The 18,177-nt window shown below is 40.4% G+C and overlaps 1 long non-coding RNA gene across 1 annotated transcript in view; it reads left to right on the plus strand.

The window, feature by feature from the left end:
* The first annotated feature begins 13,742 nt into the window (after positions 1-13,742).
* Positions 13,743-18,177, plus strand: part of LOC116912065 — a 113,460-nt gene continuing 109,025 nt past the window's right edge. The window contains exon 1 of the long non-coding RNA XR_004389419.1: positions 13,743-13,919. This is a non-coding gene — a long non-coding RNA (uncharacterized LOC116912065). The remainder of the gene's footprint in view (positions 13,920-18,177) is intronic.

An 18,177-nucleotide genomic window follows, 5' to 3' on the forward strand; every position in this document is an offset into this window, starting at 1 on the left:
GCTCAGAGCATTTGCCAGTTTGTAATTGGGGAAGCAGCTGAGGTTACACATGGTCAAATGGTCACTCTCATGAGTTTCAGTAGAAGAACTTTATCACTTTTTACTTTTAAGGATAAAAAGGAAAACCCATTGAAGATCACACAAGGACAGAAGTTCAAAACTCCCAGTACCCTTGGGAAAAGAAAAGCACCAGTGTTTCCTGTCTTTCCCTACTTGTTCCAGCTCTCATTCTCTCTTCCCCTTCCTTGTACTTTCTTTGATTATGTTCTTTGATTATGTTCCTAGTTAGATATATTCTACAAGGTAGAAAAGATTGCCTACATTCATTTCTTAGTTACTTGGGTTGTTCTTATGAGACTTGTCTGACACACAGGCTACCCATGGAATCAATTTACACAAATCCTAGGTATTGTGAATGGGAGTGAAAACATTCCCCAACCTGTAAATCAGGTATTTATACCCTATTCAAATGAAATGGTGTTTAACATTAAAGTAAATGCATACAGACTTTAGTAGAACTTGTTGTAGTAATAGATTGTTAGTGAGGAATACAAGAGGCATGGGGAGACCAGAGAAGGACATCAGGTATGTTCCTTTATTCCTTGAGTAAGCTCTCTCATCAAAGCAGAGGCCAGAGGCTCACCATCTTCCATTTTGTTGAGGCTGGCAGGCCTGCAGGCTCCCATGAACCATTGTATTTGTCTCATAGTTTTAGGGTTGCAGGCATTTGTAGCTAATGCTCAGCTTTCACATGGGTTTGATTTCAAGCACTCTACCTACAGAACCATTTCGTGAGACTCCACCTTAGATATTTGGTTGAACAATTTCCTAGTTGAAATCTGAGCTCTTGGGCAACATAGCACAGGCATGAAACCTGTCAAAATTGAACTGCTCCATTCAGGTTATTAACATCTCACAAAATTTTTATTAACTTTTATGAATTTAATGAACAAAAAGTTCATTGGAAATTAATTATATATGTTGGCAATTGCTTAAAAGTAGATGTATATCGTTAAAAGCCAGGGAGCCTCTTTCTGGGAATGTTTGGGGATTGAGATTTAACAACAGCAACAACAGCAACAACAACGAAATGTCGACGCAGCGAGATTCCTGCTTGAAACTTCCCACATATGGTTTTCACATGCACTGCACATAGCAGGAAGAATACAGAGAAACAGAAACATCCACTTTAGCACACTGCCATTGTTTTAATTGCACAATTATCAGTGAGCAATATGGTGGTGTGAGCATGTGCTCTCAATAATTGCCACCATTTCCCATGGAGTAAGCATGTATTTATTTACTACATTATTATTGCAGAAAAGTGTGTGATTTTGCTGGTAGCTATGTAATTAACTTGTATCTCCCTCTATTATTTTAGCTTGAACCACATCTGGTGACTTCCAAAAAGCTGTTAGAAGCAATCCAGCATACACTTTGGAAATATGTTGAAAAGAATGCATACATTGTGAATAAGTTTATAGTTAATTTTTAATATAATTATGGATGTCAATTTGAATTTATTGTTATATTTTCTCTAAATAGCAAACAACCTTCTTGTAGGTGCCGTTTCTTCTGATCATGTTACTATCTTTATCCAAATATCTGATTTCTTCAACACCAGAGGAGCAGTACTATTTTAAATATTATAGACTGTGGAGATTATGACGCAGGTTTATGAACATGTAGCATTCAAAGAATTCCCAGAATGGAGCTCTTTTTAGCACCCACCTCCCCACACACATTAAGATCTTTACTTGTCTAAGTAACTAAATTATTTCTGTTTTATTCTAATTTGTACATTCTGGGAAATAGAGAAATATTATTTTATTCCTTATGTTTTCCTAACTCAATATCCATTGTATGTAGAATATTTAAGTCTTTTGTCTTGTATACTTGTGATCAAGTGAAGCTTTCTATAGCAGTATTTAGAGTTGACAGAAAGTTTAACTTCTCTTAATTTAACTGTGACATTTCCTTCTGTGCTCCAACATGACCACATTCAGAAGTAAATAGAGAATACTAGTCCATAGGCCTTCGTATCAGTATTCAAACTGTTTTGGAAATTATATCTAAAGCCAAGAAAAAGCTTTGAAAAGTGGAGAAAAGAAGGAAGATTGGTGTGAGACTGGAGTCACTCGGAGAATGTCATGGCAGTGAGGGCCAAGGGGTTTCTTATCCTTTTTGTTGTTTTTCCTCTTCTCATAAATCACAGACTGGATTGGAGCATCTAGCAACCTTGAAAATGGCAATAAACGTAGAAAAGATGCAACAAATCACAAGAGAAGATGTCTTTCTCCATTCAGAGGATCAGGAAAGGGCAGCTGAGCAAGAAAGAAATCTTTCAGCTCTCATTTGTCACGTGTGGCAGACAAAACCATAGCCCTACCTCACCTTATCAGTCAGTGCCATGGGGACCTGGATGCCCACTCTGCCAGGAAAAGTTTCTTTCTTTAGATGATATTAGAGAGGATAGACTATTGAGACTTTCATTTTCCCCTGAAAGAATTAAGTCATCCTTTCCCCATTTCCCATCGCCTCCCATATCACCAGGCACTGCCAGCCAGGGTGGTAGCAACAGAGGATCTAGGTGCAGGTAAACAGCTACCCATCCAGGAGTAATGTGGAGCTTCCATTCTAAGTATAAATACCGACCAAGGGAGACATCTGGACTTCTACCTCTGCCAAGTTGTTATGGGGTGGTGCTGTTTTCTTCTTGTTGGTTTGGTAAGAAAAGAGAGTTACTACTGTGGGAAATTACATTTCACCGTCCTAAATGCCAAAAGTTCAGGAAAGAAGTCATAAAATATAATCAATAGACACAGATACAACAGGGATGTAAGCATGGTCCAGCAGTCATTTTAAAGCCCACATTTGAAAAATATTTCAACTAGACTTAGGCAAAGGAATGAAGGAGCTGAAGGGGATTGCAACCCCATAAAAAGAACAGTATCCACTAACTGGACCACCCAGAACTCCCCGGGACTAAACCACCAATCAGAGTATACATGGAGGGAACCATGGCTCCAGATACATATGTAGCAGAGGATTGTCTTATCTGACATCAATGGGAGGAGAGGCCTTTGGTCCTGTGGAGGCTTGATGCCCCAGTGTAGGGGGATGCTAGAGTGGTGAGTTGGGAGTGGGTGAGTGGCTGAGTGGGTGGAGGAGCACAGAAGCAAAGAGAAGGGGAAGCATAGAGCATAGAAGAAAGAGACGGGGAGGATATCATGTAAATGAATAAAATGATTAATAAAAATATGAAAAGAAAAACATGAAAACACTTTGAAAACAGGTACAAAAAAGGTATTTAAACTAATAAAATAAGAAAGTCACTGGGTTTTCTCAACAGCAGAGTAAAATTCACTGAAACTTAAGGTTCAAGGATAAAAAGGTCTCTGAGCACCATGAAGAGAAAGATTGCAGTCAAGGAATGCATAAACAGAGAAGCCAGACTTCAGAACGAGAGTATAAAGATAGATGAGGAAACTAGACAGGCTGTTGTGAGAGGGACAAGGGGAGGATAGAAGGAGGGTGGGGAGACCAAGAGTACACACAAGCGAAGAACATGGAAGACAGGCTATGATGGTGGGCATAAAGATAAGAGGACCAAGAGGATGGGGAAAGAATGGGGGAAGAAAATCAACTAAACCACTTCTCCCCCAAACTACATCATGAAGCCTAATGCTGTGTGTGGTAATTAAAAACCCAGAGTTACAGTGACCTGTAAAATTCATGTAAAGATCCAACACTGATATGAAAGTCCCAGAAGGAGAGAAAAATGTAGGTGGCACTAAAAGTTATTTGAAGAAATAATGACTGAATTTCTCAAAAGCCATGGCCCTATATAGATACAATGTGTTCAGAAACCTTAACTGTAATGAGCTGTGAGAAAGCCACAGCTGCTTGCACAAGACACTCTGTTTGACTTAAATACACAATAACCAAACCCCTAAAAACTAAGTAAGACAGAAGCAACATTATATTGCCAGAGGAAAAGAATACAAATGATAATGTGTGTCTCATCAGAAACCACAGAGGCTGTGAGTGACAGTAATTTTTTTCTTTTATTGGTTACTTTATTTACCTTTCAAGTGTAATCCTCCTTCCCAGTTTCCTCTTCCCAACCCTCCAATCCCGTCCCCCTTCCTGCTGCTTCTATGAGGATGTGCCCTACCCACCCACCCACTTCTGCCTCACGGTGCTAGCATCCCCCATGCTGGGGCATTGAACCTTCACAGGACCAAAGGTCTCCCTTTCCACTGATGCCTGATATGCAGCTGGAGCCATGGGTTCCTCCATGTGTACTCTTTGGTTGATGATTTAGTCCCTGGGAGGAATGAAGGGTCTGGTTGGTTGATATTGTTGTTCTTTTTATGGGGTGGCAAACCCCTTCAGCTCCTTCAGTCCTTCCTCTAACTCCTCCATTCTGGTCCCTGTGCTAAGACTGATGGTTGGCTGCAAGGATCCGCATCTCTATTGGTCATGCTCTGGCAGAACCTCTCAGGAGACAGTTATATCAGGCTCCTGTCAGCATGCACTTCTTGGCATCAGCAATAGTGAAAGTGATTCTTGCCAATTCATAAAAGACTGGAAATGCTACCTGAGAATTCTGTATCCTGAGAAAATATCCACCTTGAATAAAGATGAAATGAAGATATTTTCAGAGGAAAATAAACTCAAAGAATTATCAAGAAAGGGTGTTCTCAAAATACAGCTCTTTAAATAGGAAGTAAATGACAAAATAAGATGAATCTTAGGCACAAGGGAAGAAAAGTACAGAAGAGAAAGAATAAAAATGTGTGTGAGTCTGTACACTTTCCTTCTCTCTTTGAAATTTGTGTATTGTGTTTGATGGTTTACACCGAAATCACAACACTGACTGCATTAATTACCTTTCTGTTGCTGTGATGAAACACCGCATCCAAAAGCAACTTATAGAAGAAAGAGTTGATTTCTTTTTATGTTCCAGAGATATGAGTCTGTCATGGTAGGAAGACATGGCAGCCAGAAGACCATAACAGTGGGAGGAACAGGACATTGAGAAATTGCATCTCAACCACGAACTTGAGGCAGAGAGAAAATTGGAAGTACGACGAGGCTATACAATCTCAAAGCTTACCTCCAGTGACAAACTTCTTCCAGAAAGGCTCCACATCCTTGCACATCCTAAACCTCTCTAAATAATGCCACCAACTGGGAACAGAGTGTTCTAATATAGGGGGCTAGGTGGGACATTTCTGTTTCAAACCACTATTGTAAATATTTAATCTCAAACAGGGTTTCTGCCCCACCTAGATCATTCAGTTCCCAGATAAAAGACACACAACTGTTATCTTTATCATATACTTTAATTAACACTAGATGGGTAAATATCTATGCTCTAAGGTATTAGAATCTATTTCCCCATCCATAACCCAGAGTTACAATTTGCCATGTTCCATCTGGGCAGCTCTTAACTCCAGTTGGCCAGCTCTTATGGCCATGTGCTCATAATTCATCTAACCCATGGTGTCTTTTCCACCCTCCACCTTTTCTCTCTCTTCGGGGTTCTCCTCTGACATCAAGCCCAGGGTCAAAGGAGCCCCCAAATCCCACCTATCTCTTTATTCACCATACAGGGATAACTTGGGGGGTAAGGTTACAGAGTGCCACCCTCCCAGAGATAGTATTTAGCATTACAATACAAGCAAAAAGCCAAACCTCAACAAACACATCTTGATTTGCTTATTAAAGTATGTCAAAGTCGAAAGCATTTAAGGCTATTTATAAAAAAAATAGTGATGAGAGGTAGAGTGGTCTTGAAGGAGACTAATGGAGTTATTTGTGGTAGCTTGAACATATGAATCCATATATGAATCCATATATATGGCAAAATAGCACAGGATCACATTAACATTGTACTTCTGTCAGTGCAAATTTTGATATTTGCCATGGTTACAGGAAATATAGCATTTGGTGAAACTAGGCAACGGCTAAAGAAAACCGTCAAATACACCACTCAGAAAATTAGAATTATCTAAAAGTTTTAAAACATGCAAAATATCAAAATCTGAATTCACATTGAAAAGAAAATGCCTTTATATCATTGTTTATTGTGACACTTTTCACAAGGGACAAATTATTAAGTTAACCTAGATACCTATTGCTAGAAGAAGATAAAGAAAATGAGGTATGGTTATGATTTTCCTCCTAGTTGGCTAGCGTTGTTAGTGTTAGATGGTGTGATGCATCTGATGCAGGAGAATTTGCAACAGTGCTTCTTAGCTGCGGGCCCTGTGTGTAACAACATGCACTGGTGCAATCATGGCAAGTCTGTTATGGGGGTAACTAAACACTTTCTGATTGGATTTGATCTGAGACCTCTTCCAGGGGAGGAAATTCACATCTGGATGTGGCTTGGAAGGTCATAGGCTCTAGTAGAGGTGCTATTGTTCTGTTGTTAAATGGAAACTATATGCCTATCAATTCTAAGTGTTCTAACTCATTGTGCTCATGCCCATACAACCATGCTGCTGTCAACTTTAATTGAAGAGATTTTTTGCAATGAACAGAAGCAACTGCAGAGACCCAAGTGGAGAAAGGGTGAGAAAAAGTAACTGTTGGATACTTGGTCCAGTGAGGATTAACTTCACCTTCTCCAAGTCTTAGGGAATGTTATAAAGGGAATAAGGGGGGAATATAAGAAAAAGAAAAGCCAAAGGAAGCTGGAATAGGGAAGGGGTATAGGATTGAACAGTGGGTATTGGGCATGACATGGTTGTCTATTGCACTTCAAACTCAACAGAGCTGTGGTTGACTACACAGAATCTGTACAAATTTGGGGGCACATCATTATCCTGTATGGAACAGGGAGGAGTATAGGAGGACCCACGTCTTCATGAAGATTTATACATAGTTTATAGTTGATGGTGGAGGGAAAGACATTTTGTACAGTGGCCACTGGGAAGTTGGTGTCATTCTTTAAACAAACCATCATCCATGGTTCTATAAGCAACTTCAATGAAACACATTGGGTCATTAGAAAGAAAAGATACAGAAGTAGAAGGGAGCCTATCTAGGAAGAGGAAAGTGATGAGTAGGAGAGGAAGAAGGGGCAACAGGGTGAATAGGATCAAAGTACCCTGTGTTCACATACAAAGGTGTCACTATGCAAACCGAGCATTATGTATAACTGTTACATGCTAATAAAACACTAAGAAGAAAAAAATCATTGCAAAGATAAGACCACAGTCTAGAAAGTGATTGCTCTGATGAGGAGAAGAATGGGCATAGGAAATTAACATGGAGGTACCTGAAAGTTGAAAAGTTTATAAAAAATACTTTATTATCTTGGGCAGAAAAATGTTTTGTCCAAATCTAAACACATCCAGCAGGCTGCAACACACACACACACACACACACACACACACACACACACAGAGAGAGAGAGAGAGAGAGAGAGAGAGAGAGAGAGAGAGAGAGAGAGAGAGCACACTTGTAAGCAGAAAGGAGACCCGCAAGAGGGAGAAATGTACATAGACAATAATGGAGTCAATGATAAACCAAGTGTAGACATGTGTTTAAATTGTCACAAAGAAATTCTTTGCTCTATACAATACATAGAAGCTGTACTCGTTTTGCCAACTTGAAACAGTCTAGAGACACCAGGGAGCTGTGGGAACACTTTCTTGCTTGTTAATTGATGGCTGAGTATACACCTCACTGTGGGCAGGATAGAGATGATGGATTTTCATGTGTAATCTGAAATACCCCTGTCTCTTTCAAGTTGCCTTTGGTCAATAGTGCTTTTCACAGCAACAGAAAGTTAACCATGACAGTGTGACTAATAGAAAGTTTATATCTGGATAAGGATTGAACCATAAACACCAGGCTGAGTAAAGCCCCACATAAGTTATGTGCTACCTGACTGTATTTTTGAAATTATTTAGTAAAGGCAGAGACATAGGGGCAGAACTAGATCAGTACATTTCTGGGAATGGGAAGATGTATTTTCTACTTGAGGAAAATTTTGAAGTGATGCAAATTTTATCTGATGGTAGCAGTTATACAACTATTTGAAACACTTATGAGACTCTAAATTACATCTCTATACGCCCAATTTAATAAAGTTAAAGGATCGATCCATATCCAAAATAGTTGAATATACATGTTGTTTTTCTTTTCGCACCACTTAAAGACAATTTGGTAACAAATATGATTGAGCAAACAACACTGTTTCTAGGGTTTCAGTGATAGATCTGTGACTATAGAAGTTATATCCCTTGGGTGCATAAAGACAAACGAATGTTATGAACAGAGACATCATTTCAAACAACTTCCTAACCGGGTAGTTTTCGTTAGCTAGTTTATCATGCTACTGAGGATTTAAAAATTCTCTACTTCTTTCTCTACATCCATGTGGGCAACAGGGTTTTGATAACTGCTGTCACTTGGCCCCCCATGGTTCAGAGAGTCTTCCTGATAATTGAAGGGTTTGCACAGATTTGAGACTATGTAATTATGGACTATAGGATTAGTTGAGCAGAACTGAACCCACACAATTTACAGTTCACTAAACATTCACTTAAGCGTCCACATATGTATGGCAAGCTATAAATACTATTCACTTATTACAAGAATGTGGTTCTGATAATTGCCAACAATTTTATTCACCAGAATGTTGGTGACATCTGTGGATAGGAGAATTAGAGTGTGCCTCTCATTCCCCCCTCCCCCACCCTCCTACCTTCGCCCCTTGGTCTTTTTTGTCTTTTGAGTTTTGGCTGTTTCTGTATTGACTTCTGATACTGATACTGGTTCTCACTTGTATTGCAGCGATCTTGGATTTGGAGGTAGGTTAATAGAATAATTTCACTAGATTAATTCTCAGTCGTAAATGGAATTTAATCTGCCCCAAACTGCTTGAAACACACCTTTTAGCCTCTGGTGCCTTCATCTCCTCATTATCTAAATTGCATAAATATTTTTGCAATTTGATGTTTGGTATTCATGAAATACTTTCCTCCAAGATTTAGCTTTTTCTATTTTTGTGGCAATATGCCTGCTTTAATCGTTTCATTTGAAAATCCTTTTCTTTTGACACTACAATGATGGGCCATATTTTATAGATTATCTTGGCTTTTGGCTTATATGAATAATTTCCAGGTAAGCATCACTCTGCAAACAAGCCCATATTAGCACAAAACCATTGATATGTTCTGACCACACACCCTACTCCCTGTCTAAGCATGGATAGTTTAATTTTTTTACGTGTTTAATTTTTAGATCACTCTCAGGAGGCAACTCTAACAATAACAGTTCATACATATGTAATAGGATAGCGAGTCTTCCCCATCAGAGCTGTTCCTATGAGCTATCCTGTATATGAAATGGGCACAGTACTGGAGAGCTGGCCAGTGACGTGTCACGTGCATTCACAGTAGTCTTCTCCTGTACTGTCCTTGCTCCATTCCTGTGCTGAGTTTGAACTTCAGTTGCCTCCTTTTTTTTTGTTTATTGAGTTATTTTCTGTTAGTTGTCAGCTCTGTTCTAGGATTTGGAGTGTTTCTATGAGTAAGTGGGCATAAAGACAGAGAAAAAAAATCATAAATTAGTGACATTATATGTGGAAGGATAGTGATAGAGAGAAAGGTGAAGAGGCATGGGGATGTAACAAGCATCAGGAACCTAGCAATGGAACCATAGAAAATCTTAGTGGAAAGTTAAGACAGATCTTACAGACAAGTGATGTCATAACAGAATCTTGCCGTCAATCTAAAGAGTGTTGTTCTGGGCATAGAAAGCAGAGACTGAAGGTGGAATGCGAGTTTTTTTTTTTTTAATTATTATTAACTTGAGTATTTCTTATATACATTTGAGTGTTATTCCCTTTCCCAGTTTCCGCTTAACATCCCCTCCCCCTCCCCTTCCTTATGGGTGTTCCCTCCCCACCCCTCCCCCATTGCCCTCCCCCAAAAGTCTAGTTCACTGGGGGTTCAGTCTTAGCAGGACCCAGGGCTTCCCCTTCCACTGGTGCTCTTACTAGGATATTCATTGCTACCTATGAGGTCAGAGTCCAGGGTCAGTCCATGTATAGTCTTTAGGTAGTGGCTTAGTCCCTGGAAGCTCTGGTTGCTTGGCATTGCTGTACATATGGGGTCTCGAGCTCCTTCAAGCTCTTCCAGTTCTTTCTCTGATTCCTTCAACAGGGGTCCTGTTCTCAGTTCAGTGGTTTCCTGCTGGCATTCGCCTCTGTATTTGCTGTATTCTGGCTGTGTCTCTCAGGAGCGATCTGCATTCACATTTTGATCATCCGTCTTGAGTTTCATTTGTTCTAGGCATCTAGGGTAATTCGAGCATTTGGGCTAATAGCCACTTATCAATGAGTACATACCATGTATGTCTTTCTGTGATTGGGTTAGCTCACTCAGGATGATATTTTCCAGTTCCAACCATTTGCCTACGAATTTCATAAAGTCATTGTTTTTGATAGCTGAGTAATATTCCATTGTGTAGATGTACCACATTTTCTGTATCCATTCCTCTGTTGAAGGGCATCTGGGTTCTTTCCAGCTTCTGGCTATTATAAATAAGGCTGCGATGAACATAGTGGAGCACGTGTCTTTTTTATATGTTGGGGCATCTTTTGGGTATATGCCCAAGAGAGGTATAGCTGGATCCTCAGGCAGTTCAATGTCCAATTTTCTGAGGAACCTCCAGACTGATTTCCAGAATGGTTGTAGCAGTCTGCAACCCCACCAACAATGGAGGAGTGTTCCCCTTTTCCACATCCTCGCCAGCATTTGCTGTCACCTGAGTTTTGATCTTAGCCATTCTCACTGGTGTGAGGTGAAATCTCAGGGTTGTTTTGATTTGGAATGCGAGTTTTTTATGAACTAAGGTTCAGTGATGAGGGGTGTTCCAGAAAGAAATACAATAAACTAATGGAATCCAGTTCAGGGCTCTGTCGGCCACCATTGGATTAGAATCAAGTGTGTCTGCTACATAACAGAAGCTGGCTTTTGCCAGCTGCTTTGTTCAATAGGCTTTGTAAGAAAATCATTATTGAATCAGTTAGTGTGGGTTCCATTAGCCAATTCTTGGTGTACAGATAAACTAGAAACACTCAATCTTGTTTCTAGCAAGGCTTGGGATAATTCTGAAACTGTTCAATCATCCCCTGTAAATATGAATTAAACATTTACAGTTGTATTAAATATTCGGAAGATAGGAACCAAAACAGTCTATCAAGTAATTGTACATATTTGTGCATTTACAAAATGCATATTCATGAGAACTATGTAAATATATATTTAGTAATTTCCTCTCTCATGTGAAGAGTCTGATCTACAGATGGTAACTTCCTTGCATTTAATTATGTGAGCAGCACAGTAATTCATTCTGCAATTATCCTCAGAAAAAGACCTTTGTCTGGTCCTTGCTATGAGTTCACTGCTCTTTAAACTGAGCGATAAACATTCTATACAATATCTATCTTTGCAGTGGTTCTGTGGGGGAGAAATGAATTTATTTTTCCAGATAAATATTCTTACATTCTAATCCTGTTCCTTATGGAAGTGCTGTTCACACTGCTTGCCACCAAGAGTCACAAAAGAAATGTTAAAGTGAGTACGTGCCTAGATTTGGTGTTGCTATGACATTCCAGACGCATGATCACCCTTCCTTTCCACTCAGAACTGCAGACTGGGTTAGCTGTAGGGACATACACCTGTTATCTCAGCTATAGAAGGCAGAGTCAGGGAGACTGATGTAACGAAGCCTAGTCTAGCCTACATAATGACTTCTGGGTCCACCAGAGCTACCAGTAAAGCCCTGTGTTGGTTTGTTTGCTTGTTTGTTTGAGACAGTATTTCTCTGTTTAACAGCCATGGCTGTCCTGGAACTGGCTTTGTAGGTAAACTAAGTTATCCTGGAACTCACAGAGATCTGCCTGCTTCTGCTTCCCAAATGCTGGGATTAAAGGTGTACACAACCTTTGCCCAGCCCTAAAATCCTGGAATTTTTGTTTTGTTTTGGTTTTGTTTGTTTGTTTAAATACACATTGAAAATTTCAGAATTGAAAATAATGATATTTAATTAAGTCTAATTTATTAAAAATAGTTCCAACTTTATTTGGCATAAATTAGTAACATAACCTCTTACAGCCATTTATGATAACTCTATTATATTGTATCATATCAAGAACTCTCTGGATAGAAGATAAGGAGAGAAAATGTTTTCTAATTAATCTTCTAGACCGGTATTTGGGTAAGCCTGGGGAATTTAGGACGGTTCTGGAAGCATGGGCCACTACTATTTAGATTTCTTCTTTGTGTGACTAGGAGATTTTTGACTTAACAGGAAGAAAGGACTTCTGATCTTAGAAGGTGACATAGTTAATCAATTTGAGGGGGGCTTTGTCACCTTGTTTAATCATCATAAAAACAACTCCTCACTGTAACTCACAAGGTTCTCTGTGACCTGTCTCTCCAGATCTCTGACTTTAACTGGTCCCCTTCACTCATCTGTGCAGGACATCACTGGCTTCCTTACTGCTCTTAAACCAACCCACGCTCTCTGCAGTTCTTAGGTCCACAATATTATGAACGACCCAATCATAGCAGGGCTCTTCCCCGACAGGACTTTACTAAAAAAGGACCTCCTCCGTAGGGTTTTACACCCTCATTTTATTCAAGATCTCAACTACCTTGTCCAACATTTCAATTCCCCTCTTTTGATCAGTTCTTCGAACCCCCGACTGCTGCTCTTCCACAGTGTCTTTTCCGTATTCCCCTTGTTGATTCTCTAGCCCTGCAGTAAGAAGTACATTCCACAAGGGCAGGCGTGTTGTCTGCCCTGTTCACCACTATATCATTGGCATCTTGAATAGTGCCAGCTACAGGGTACGATTCAATAAATATTTACAGAGGAGATGAATGTCTGCACACTGAAAAACAAAAATAAAGATCTTTATAGTGATGATTTAAGAGCACAAACCATTTCAGAAGTAATCACATAATGAGGGAAGAGGAGAGGGAGACAGACTGTGTGTGTACTGGAGACTGTGCTGACAGATTTTCAAAAACACTTTCAGCTTCGCATAAACCTGGGTTACACTGTGGTCTATTTCTACCCCTCTTCCCCCCAACCTTGCCCTTCATTTCGAGTTACCTTTGTGGATTGATTTTTATTACTATCAAAAAATATCTATGCAAAAGGACAAGAGTCAAGTAGGTGATGTTAATTATTTTCTCAGCACACAGGGTGCCTCGGAATACGGGATTCACACAGTAAACTGCTTTGTGGGTTTTCTTCCCAGCTTCCTCTCTCTGATAACTAGGTCACAGACAACTGGTGTTTCCCATGTGGGAAACGGAGCACGAGTATGCATAGAAATCGCCGTCTCTTCTTCCTTTGCTTTTCAAGCACTGCTGAATGCCTCCTAAGGATTTCGTCTGCTTGGAGCTCTGCTAATGTTTCCACTCTCGTGGAAGTTGGTGGCGCCAGGGGCTGATGCATGCTCTGACTACTGACTCGAAACACGCTTTGATGAATTAGCGCAAGATGGCCAGCCATTTACTTTAAATTTTACCCTTGATTCTTCCTCCAGCAAACAATTAAGGAGCAGCAGTGGCTTCCTGCAGGGGAGACCAATGCCTTCTGTCCTCTGTGGAAACCGCTTGGCATTCTTCCAAATGATGAATGGCATGGACCATTTTCCCTCAGCTTCCAAACACCCGAATAAATAAACATACAAACACGTGAAACAAATTCAAAGCACAAACAAGAGAACCCATCTCGATTACCAGCCACTCCTGTGCCTCAACAAAGAGGCTGGAGAACATATCCTTGAACCTAATAAAACGAGAAGCCAAGGAGCAATGAGAGGCCACAGGAGTAAGTGGGCCCAGTGACAAGACGCATGTCCTCCTCGCTGGGTGAGTAGCCGTGATCAACCTCAAAAGCTCCTGAGTAAGAGGAAAATGTCTCTTTAACAGTATTAAGGGACAATTTATTATGTGCATCCTTCTAGGGAAGCACAAAGACAGTGCAGGCCCTGGCATTTGCATTATTTCCAGACAACAGCGGAGCAGAAAGGGACACTGATTTATTTCAGAGCAAGTACAGGTGAATTTAATGTCTCTTGGGACTGAGCCAGAGAGGACTTAACCCATTCCAAGATTCTCGGCGCTTGAAGAGGAGCTGTGGGCTTTTGGCCTGGTCTACTAGCTTCTTTGGTTAAATTCCAGGTCCCTGAACCCGCCTTTCCCAGTCGCAATCATGAAGGCACTTGAAAGGGGAGGGGAGAGGGTATAAACAGGAGATCTGATTTTAGGCCTTTGCCAAGCTAATTCCTTTCAGGGTTGCAAATAGGTTAATCCTTTTAAGATTATATGATCTCTCTGGTAAAATGTGTCGATAATACCCCCTTAGAGGACTGCACTGAGGATAATGCAGGAAAATGTGGTAGAGTCATTCACGAATGGTCTAAGTGTCATTGTTTTGGGATGACATCATTTGGGATTCCCGAGGCACAAACGAAATTTAGAGATTATCTTCAGATATTGTTATTCGGCTAAGTTAACCAACAGAGGGATTTTTATTTCTTAAAAAGAATAGCCCAGATGTGGGCTGTGTGTGTATGGGGGGGTTACATTTACCGCTTAAACTTTGGCATTAGAGAATTATTAGATGCGAAAGGTCATAGTGGAAACTACCTTGAGCATGTGTCTCCCAAGCAGCTTCCTCGGCAGATAGAGAAACTGAGGCTCAGGGAAGCAAAGTAGACCATGAGATAACATTTTAGGAGATAATTCTAATATTAATTGCTTCTTATTATTTTATCTTGAAATTTACACACACACACACACACACACACATACACACACACACACACACACACACAAAGTGCTCAATAAAGATTGGTGAAGAGATAGGATTCAGTCATATCTCACACCATCACTGTAGCTTTTGACAATGGCAACTTAGATTTTTCTCTTCAGATCTACATTCCAGCATCCCTTATTTAAATGTGGACTCTGGAGATGGAGAGATGGCTCAGAGGTTAATGACACTTACTGTTCTTTTAAGAGTATTAACCAGATTTAGGTTCCCAGTTGCATATTAGTGGCTCTGTGGGATTACTGTCTGTAATCCCAGTTCCTACAGAGCTGGAACTCCAGTGCCCTTTCCTGGTCTCTGCAACTACTCACACACGTGGCATATGCACACCCACATACTTACAACTAATACATATCAAGACACCTAAGTAGAAAACTGATTGATTAGCGGAAGTATGTTACCATGAACATGGCTCACAGAAAGCCAATCACTGCTTGATCAAGGCCGGGAGTTTCATGGCTATTCTGAGCTCTTTGAAATCTTGAAAGCATCTCCTTCTTATTGTAGCATTGGAACAGTTGTAAGCTATGTGATTTGCAAATACATTTAAATTTTAATTAATTCATTGATTTAATTTAATCCTTACCATAATATGGACAAATAAACAATATTATTTCCATTTCCATGAACAGAATATGGATGCTGTAAGAGTCTCAGTGAATAAGATGTGCCAATAGATGGACCAATAGAGTAAGACATGCCAGAGTACTCTCTCTCTCTCTCTCTCTCTCTCTCTCTCTCTCTCTCTCTGTGTGTGTGTGTGTGTGTGTGTGTGTGTGTGTGTGTGTTTTCTGGGGCCAGAAAAAGTTGTCAAATTCCCTGGAGCTGGTGGGATGCCTAATGTGGGTACTGGGAACCTCATTAGAACTTTCTGGGAGAGCAGTGCTCTGTCTCTCTCTGTCTCTGTCTCTCTGTCTCTCTGTCTCTCTGTCTCTGTCTCTCTGTCTCTGTCTCTGTCTCTCTGTCTCTCTGTCTCTGTCTCTCTCTCTGTCTCTGTCTCTGTCTCTCTGTCTCTCTGTCTCTCTGTCTCTCTGTCTCTCTGTCTCTTTGTCTGTCTCTGTCTCTGTCTCTCTCTCTCTCTCTCTTCCCTATTTTATTTATTCTCTTATACAATACATCCTAACCACAATAGACCCCTCCCTCCACTCTTCCCAGCTCCACCCCTGCCATCCACCTCAGATCCACTGCTCTTCTGTTTCTCTTCAGAAAAAAGCAGCACTCTCAGTGATATTGACTAAACATGGCATAACAAGATACAACAAGACTAGCCACAAACCCTCATATCAAGGCTGGAGAAAGCAACCCAAGAGGAGGAAAAGGGTGCCAAGAGCAGGCAAAAGATTCAGACACCCCCAGTCCCACAGTATATATTCAGAGGATGTGGTGCAGACCATGCAGACTCTGTGATTGGTGCTTCAGTCTCTGTGAGCCTCTATGAGCCCAGCTTAGTTGATTCTATGGGCTATGTTGAGAGCAGGTCCCTTGCTGTCCAGCTATCTCTCCAGCCTCAAGTCCAGATCACTTCATTCATTCCACTAATACAAGTGATGAGACAGAGCAAACAGGAAAAGAGAGCAGGCTCTTCAGGGAAGGGTTAGAAAGGTAAATACAGATATGTAAAATAACAATAAGGTTGCCTGGGAAAGCCACAAGACATCATATTAGGTACTAGTCATAAAAGGGGAAGTAACAAAAACATTATCATACATATATATGTATATATACATATATATATGTAACTACTTGTATAAACATGTATAATTTAGTTTTAATGAAGCTTGCTAATTTGAACTGATGGTGTTCCCTTTTAGTCCCAAAGACCACCTAACTAAAATTTTAATCCTAGACATTTGAACTCTCTTCTGAATGGTTAGCCAAGGCTATCCAAGAGACTTCTAAAACCAAAACAGACATCTTTAGATGTGTTTCTTTATCAGTCCTTATTTTGTTTTCTACTACAGTAGTTTGAATTAAAAAATGTTTCCCAAAGGCTCATATATTTGAACACTTGCTTTTCAGTTGGCAGAACTATTTGGGAGAGATCACGACCTTTTAGAATGTGGAGGCTTGCTGGAGGTAGCATGTCACTGGATGGAGGTAGGAGGTTGGCCTTTGAGAGTTAAGAGTTGTGAACTACTTCTGGTTCATACTTCCTGTTTCTTGAGTGTACTTGACATGTGATCTGCCAGCTTATTGTTCCTTCATCCTGCTGCCATGCTTTTCCCACCACTGAAGACATCTACCCCTCCACAATTGTAAGCTCTAACACGTGTCTCCTTAAGTTGCCTTTGACCATGGTTTGTGTCACAGCAACAGGAAAGTAACTAAGACACTCAAAATCTCATTTAGCATCCATCTGGTTATCAGGCTTGGTACTGAATGAAGCAATAATGAATAAAGCAGCCTTTACCCTGTGCAGAGATAACAGACGATGGCTTGTTGGTTTGGAAGTAATTGAAATGTACGTAGCCTTTTTAAAGCACCAGTCCCATTGAACACAGCTCAAAAGGGTTAATAGGTATAAACACCTAACTGTAGGAATTTGGAATAGTCAGGTAAATCCCTGTCCAAGGATTCGCTGCCACCTTAGTAGCAGAAGAATAATTAACGACAATCTCAGCAGCCACCCCCTTCAGGAGGGTTGGGTTCTCCAAATCCCTGCTCAAAATCTTTACTCACTGATGCATGCCCCAGCCTCACTTGGATGCGATGAATGAAAGGTGGGTATGACACACCCAAATGGAATCTGCAAACCGCTGATCCTTTAAAACCTACTTTTGTAAATACCAATAAAACAAGTCTCGACACTCACTCATTCCTCAATTCATGCAATTCATTCAACCTAGAGCTACGGAGGAGGGTAGCTCCATTGGAAGAATGGTCTTCCACTCATAGGTCTCACCAGAAACTAAAAGCTGCCTTCCGACCCCTCCCCTTCTCCTGATGAGGAGTCAATTATTCTGTAATCCTCTGGTTCCTGCCTTCGCTTTGTCTAAGCAACAAAATTGATATGTCTGCCAAATGAATGATTCCACCCCAAAGTGATACAGTCTGGAAGCAGAACGTCCTAGGTACTCTAAATATTTGTTCAATGAATAAATGAATGGACAGATAAGAAAAGAACAGCAAAACCCAAGCTCTGGCTTCATCCCTCACCAGTTGCCCAACTTCACGGCAGGTGTTTAACCTGTGTGTCCCTCCGTTTCTTGCCTTTCTAAATCAAGAATAGATTATAGATTATATTAACATATTTCAACTATATAAATCACATGTCATTCATTCTACACTCCCAAA

This window comes from Rattus rattus, chromosome 1 (genome assembly GCF_011064425.1).
Source record: "Rattus rattus isolate New Zealand chromosome 1, Rrattus_CSIRO_v1, whole genome shotgun sequence".
NCBI classification, from domain to species: domain Eukaryota; kingdom Metazoa; phylum Chordata; class Mammalia; order Rodentia; family Muridae; genus Rattus; species Rattus rattus.